Raw genomic sequence first — 6,462 nt, 5'->3', positions numbered from 1 at the left:
AATTACAAAACAAGAACAGATTAGCTCCACATTCCTATTAAAATTAAAATTTAGATTTTTTTCATATTTGATTGCAAATTTAAAAGATATATTGGTGTATTTGTTTGATCGATACTCATTTCTGTATTTTCTGAGTATTGTTTAAAGTTCAAATCGTAGAAATTGCTTAGGCAGGTGTACCAGCTTCCAGTAATGACTCAAGAGAGCCCCAGATTCCCTCAATTAAGTTATGGGGTCTAAACAGAAGTTAAAAGGTTAAGAACCGGGCTAGACAGCTTCCCTGTATGTCTTTTACATCATTGCATTCTTAGCATCTCACCATCCTTGTGTGGGCGCGGCGTGTTTCGGGCCATACATTTACGGGCGTTAGAGCTTCTATTTTTGGAGCAGACAATAGTGGAGCAGGTGCTGCGGTCTGTACAGTAGCGGCGCTGGCGGTCCTTGGGGGCGGGAGAGTTTAAAAAAAGTAGGCAGGGAGGGACGCGGCTCCATGGAAACAGAGAGCAGTGCCGAGGGGACCGGGAATGCAGCCGCGGCCAGGGAGCCGGGAGGTGAGGGGACCGAGAAGCATAGAAGCACCGGTTGCATATACCAAGGGACATAGGTCATGGCGACGAGGATAGATTTTGGGCTCAAGAGCCAGACTTTGGATGCAGGGACATAGGGTATCAAAGAGGTATGTGACTGGCAGGAGCCTGATTGCCAAAACAGGGATATGTGGTCCTGCGTGACATAGGCTGTTGTGATAATATGACGTTTTATGTTGTACTTATAGCGTGTGTTGCTGGACTCGGTAATGAATTATTGAGTTCTCAGAGAGGTGGTCATCAAGGTGGTCATCAAGTCGCAGATGCATGGTTCAAGATGGATAATGAAGATGTAGTTAGAAGGGTGTGTGAGGGAAAATATCAAGGGGGTATGGGGTGGGGTATATAGGTCTATAAGTGGGATTCGGAGTTTTGACGAGGGGCATAAGAAAGGTATAGGAGCTCGGAGGCATACCAAGAGATGTTGAGTTAGAGGAACTTACAGGATGAGATGATGAACGGGAAGGAGGAGTGATTCACTTGTGCTTATTTAGGAGTGATGCTGATTTGTAAAACAGTCGGGTTTGTTTAAATGACAACACTTAATGCAAAATAAAAGCAAAACGTTTCTGTCCATTTGAAGGTTAATCATTTTTTTATGGATCGATGAAAAAGCTGATGCATTTTGCCCATTGAAACAGAAACTTAAAACAACAATTCACGAACAGCTCAATTTAAAAGTATATTTGAGTTGTCTTAAAGTATTCATGATTGACAATTAAGTCGTAGTTTCCCATGTTAAAACAACAATACAACAGTTTGTATAAAATCGTGTACAAGTTCTAGCTCCTGGCCATTTCTAAATCCGAAAACATGAACAAATGAATGTTTTTTTTTCTCGGAGAAACCTGGGACCCCTTCTCAGTGAATGGATATTCATTGTGAAAGCTGACCTGTCCCTTTCCCTGCCCACCTCTTCCTTTACCTCCAAGCAACTTGATACCGGATTGGGAGTGCCTCAGGGCCAAAGCTGTCACCCAGGTGCTCGCATTGACATTCTAAAAGAAATCCCCAGTGCGAAGGGTCTATCTAACACTGGAAAGGGCTGCTCTTAAGTTGTCCGCAGAACAACAGGAATGTTTAACTAGCAGAGTTACTCGTTTTTATTTAACACCACCACTTGCTGCTTCATCATCATAGCTTTATACCCTTAATAAAGAGTATTTCATTATCTCATCCATAATAGCAGCTCTCTTAAGCACCTCTATCTTTACAGCCTACAATTTGCGGAATATGGTAGGGATTTAAAACTCTGACGTAGTGTCACTTAATAAAAATATGTCTGAGTTTTTATAACCTATTTCTTCATTGAATATTGGAATACCCCTTAAGCAAGGCTTAGTTTCTCCACCACCTTTTAAATTTTAGGAGTGATTTGCCAAATCTTTTAGTCTGACTTGAGGGTTGTTTACCCCTGTGGGACACGTGACAACCTTCAGTCCAACCTGCCTCTTTCTTGTGGATTTCAAGCATCGTCTTCATGAGGAGGTCTACCACTCAGCGATTTCAGGAATTGTATGCACAGGAGAGCGGTAGTCTCAGGGCGCTCTCAATGAATATCAGAGTGGTAGACTCAGAGGAGACTCTATTATTGTTAAACCTGCTATTGCAGCCTTTGCAGGTAATTTGCTTAACTCTTTGTCACCCTTAGTCAGAAGAAAAACATTCTACAGCATCCACGCCATCATTCTAGTTTATAATCTCCTCCTCCTAGCTAATAAGGAGACCCGGCTCGTTGACGCACCAGTTGCCACCTTTTCTGACTTACAGTTGAAATGCAATCATTTGTGTTACCACCCTGGCAGGCGGCCCTAGACACCTGGCCATGGCTCATTTGAGCACAATATGTTCAAGTGCTCTGCCAGCGTAACTACCTTTATCATAGTTTACTATATCCCACACAAACTTCTAGCAGCAGAAGTGTCTAACAAAGGCCCGTTGGGGCTGGATCTTTGCCAGATGTTGGCATAAAAACACCGTATTCAAATTACTTTGTATGTAAGATCATCTTATGAGGTTAAGCTAAATCTGCCATGGATCCGGCATTTGTGGACTTCTGTAGAAGATCTTTGTATTATAAGCTCTCCTAACAGAACTCAATGACATAACTCAATCCTTACTATGAATATCTAGCTTATCATAGCTCCTTAGGGACCTCTGTATGTATGTATATATATCATCTATCTATCTATCTATCTATCTATCTATCTATCTATCTATCTATCTATATATGTGTGTTTATTGATAGATGGATCCTCCTCCTCAAATGCTCATTGGGGGAGTACGAATTTGGACATCCTTGGCTTCACACAGGCTGTAGAGCAACCAACATTTGAGGCAGGCAAAACTTTTGATGTATTATTCCTGCTTAACGTAAATATAAAAACACTGGACCATCTGCTGCTCCCATGGTTGTCCCATTCTGTTTGATGTGATGGATGTTTTCCATCATTGGACCTTTGAAAATTACTTGCTAGCTGTTCAACAATGTGCCATGTCCCGATCAGCAAAACACACAAGATGATGGACGGAATGTTGCACAATGGCAAAACATTCACCCCCAGTCACAGATCTGGGTTTAATCTATCGCTACGATCCCACAAGAAAGTTAATTATCTGGTGCCCTGGACCCTTTTAATTATTACTTTAGTGGCAGTGGACATATTTGCTGCACATCCAATGCACAATTGGGCAATGTAAATATATTACACAGTATATAATAGGCAAGAGAAAAGAACAAGTAACATTTGGTGCTCAGAACAACAATTTAACTCCTTGTTACAAAGTGGTGTATATTGCAGCATTAACCCAAAAGGCTAACTGCTAACAGACACGAGAAAAAATATCAGAGCACACTAGCAACCAGTCAAATAAGTTGCAATTAAGACAAGTTTCTCTAGTGGTTGGAAATTCTCTCTGATTTAATTGATCCAGAAACAGGTTAATAGGCAGCACGTGTTTCGTCCTTGGGACTTTATCAAGGCTTACAATGTAATTGTAGCAATGTTTAGATGGTAACCGTCGATTATACTTGATACAAGCTATACAAAACTTTATGACTAATAGAAGGAAGCTTGCACACAGGGGTTTATGGTGTATAAAGAAAGGATGCATATAGTGTAACTATCGCATGGGTGAGTTTAGCACGACAATTTGTACCAGTGACTCGTATTGCGATTGCATGCCTAAGTGCAGCAAGTAAGGGTCCATAAAGTGCTTTAATGACCTCTGACTGCACAACCTACCACATTCAGCATCATGGTTACAATTTGAAATTATGTAGTGTCAATCAGCATTTTTGCAGAGCAAGATCTTCAACACAGCCAAGCCATCTAAGCAACTGCTTCCCGTCTTTGAAGATCACACCAGCCGGCGCCCTTACAACAGCAATGCAAACGTAATGCAGGAATTTCAAGCAAGAGTTGAATCCCTCTGCTTCGGCAGTGTTTTGCTGGCCCTCACCTAACCCATCCCCAAATAAAATAATAAATATTTGAATCACTTCTCTAGCCAAATTCCATTTTTTGTTAGACTTTTCTACATGCAGAACACACAAAATGTACCTAAATTCCAGCCAATTAGGCAGGGCTGCACATTCTGTACGAATTGATCATTTTCAGGACAAACTGTGTATATACTCATGTCGATTGCAGAGTGGTATACAATCTATACTCCATTGTAGTGAGTGATTTGCAAAACGTATGCTTTCTTTTTATTATTTGTTTTATATTATGACTGCCTTGGCCCTTCTATATCTGTTTGTTTTCGCTGTACATACTCGCAAGCTCCATGTATAAGCCTCATTATATTTTTTGGCAGTCTTTATATAGCATAAACTTAGCCCAAATGCATTAGAGTGCTTTACATGAGCATCAGGTTACATTACTGTAGGTTCAATTTTTTTGGGGCAGTGGGAGATGAAGTGATTTGCTCAGAATCAAAGGATGTTGAACCAATGCCAGGAGTTAAACCTGGCACCCCAGTATTAAAGTCAACAGATCTACCTAGTCTTCTATTAAATGCACACTTGCCTAGGTCACAATCTACATTTCTGTTCACTAAATAAAAAAAGTGTTGCCTAGAATCCAGGGAACCTGTTATTTTCTTCTCCAGTACGAGAAGGGTGAGTTACTGTTCAGGGCAGCTCCTGATCCTATTTTGTATTAGCTTGAGATTGTAAAGCGTGTCCCAGATCCTGAATCCACAGCAAACTCTTCCTGTGTTTCTAACATGGTTCCATTCCCAGAGTCAACTGCAGCTTCTTCCCCTTTCAACCAGTGTCTCAAACTGGCCCCAAATGAAGTTAGCAAGGACCTCTCTGCCCCTACCCAATTAACTCTCCACCCACTGCCTCTAAATAAATAACTAATCTTATCTATGGACATGGTGCTGTGGTCAATTCCCAACCCTGTGTTAGCCATTGTATATGTGTTCTGATTTGGTGCATAAAAACTGGACTTATTGTACTAATGTTGTAAATTAGAAATGGGTAATGCCATATCTGCATCCAAGGCTCCCAACAGCTAGGTGCCCCACCCCTTGACGTCAGTTGTCAGAACTCTTTTTAGAGGGCCACAGGGCAAGCAGGTGCTACTTGGCCCAACCGTCCGGGTTGACGCCTTTTACTCCTGATGAACTGGCTTACTATGGATCCTGAGCAACTGGGCCAAGTACCCAGAGGTGGGGGTTGATTGCTCTGGTTCTGATCGCCATTTGTGGGGTCAGGCCCCCATGAGTCATCACGCCGGCCCCTCCATTCAATGATGGCTTGAACCAAGCAGTATTCCTTGTACTTTTCAGAGGTCCCCTCTCTCTCCGCAAAGAGGCGACAGCCTGATTGTCACAGCACTAATTTCCTCTTAAAGGCAGCCCTCTCTGGCATATGGGGTTGATAACTGCACTCCACACTAGGGCTTGACCCCGATCCGCACTGCAGTAATCTAGAGCTGTCCTTTTCTGTGCTCTTCTCCCAGGATATCCCCTGTCACTTCGTTTCCCCCTCGGCTCTGGCTGGGTGGAGGTGCTCGGGTACAAAGTGAAGTGTTATCAGGCTGCCCTTGCCTCGCTGATCTAGGTCTTCAGTCTGGTTCGGCATGCATGAGGGCAGACCAGCTACCTCTGCATGCTTTGTTGTTGTGGTGCAGACCAACATCACAGACTCCAATGGCTTACAGAGGCATCCCATAGTGCTGATTCATTGTCGCACCTGTACTCAAGCCTTCATACTAACCTTTGGACCTGTATTTCTGTTCCCTACGCAGCATGTCGCAGAGGGAATAAAAAGCACCGGGGCAAAATGAGGTGGAAGGAACAAGGGTCATAGGACAAGGTGGATGTTATGTTATGTTAAAATAAATTTGTAAAGTGCACGTACACCAGGGAGGCTTCATGGCGCTATTTTGATTGAAACCCAGGTCCTGGAGATTTATTCAGAAAGCCTGTCGTAATAACCACGTTTTTAGGATGCTTCCGAAGCCAAGGAGTTTGGTGCAAAAGTGAATTTCAGAGGGGAGGGAGTTCCAGAACATAGGGGCCAAAGTAGCAAACCTGGCACAACCAGTGCGCTTTAATTTAAAATAGGGATAGGCAAAAGTTGCTTGTGGGCTGCACGGAGATTGCGTGTGGGGACAAATTTGTTAGTCAAGTTATTCACAACTTTTGGGCTTCTTCCATTGAGTGACTTAAAAATAAGACACCCAACCTTGAAGGCACACCAATGAACAATCGAAAGCCAATGTGGGCTACTCCACGGAGACAGCTCTCCTCCGAGCCACCGAGACTTTAAGAGCAGGGGCTGATGCAGGTCACACAATGGCCCTAATTATGCTCGACCTGAGTGCAGCTTTCGACACCGTAGCACATTCCATCTTGCTGC

At 43.0% G+C, this 6,462-nt stretch overlaps 1 protein-coding gene across 1 annotated transcript in view; it reads left to right on the top strand.

The window, feature by feature from the left end:
* The first annotated feature begins 530 nt into the window (after positions 1–530).
* CCDC150 (coiled-coil domain containing 150) overlaps positions 531–6,462 on the top strand; it is a 257,953-nt gene continuing 252,021 nt past the window's right edge. The window contains exon 1 of the mRNA XM_086944366.1: positions 531–676. The gene's annotated coding sequence lies outside the window, so the exon portion shown is untranslated. The remainder of the gene's footprint in view (positions 677–6,462) is intronic.

Source organism: Lissotriton vulgaris, chromosome 11 (genome assembly GCF_964263255.1).
Source record: "Lissotriton vulgaris chromosome 11, aLisVul1.2, whole genome shotgun sequence".
In the NCBI taxonomy this organism is placed as follows: Eukaryota; Metazoa; Chordata; class Amphibia; order Caudata; family Salamandridae; genus Lissotriton; species Lissotriton vulgaris.
This window is presented reverse-complemented; position numbering and strand designations above follow the sequence as displayed.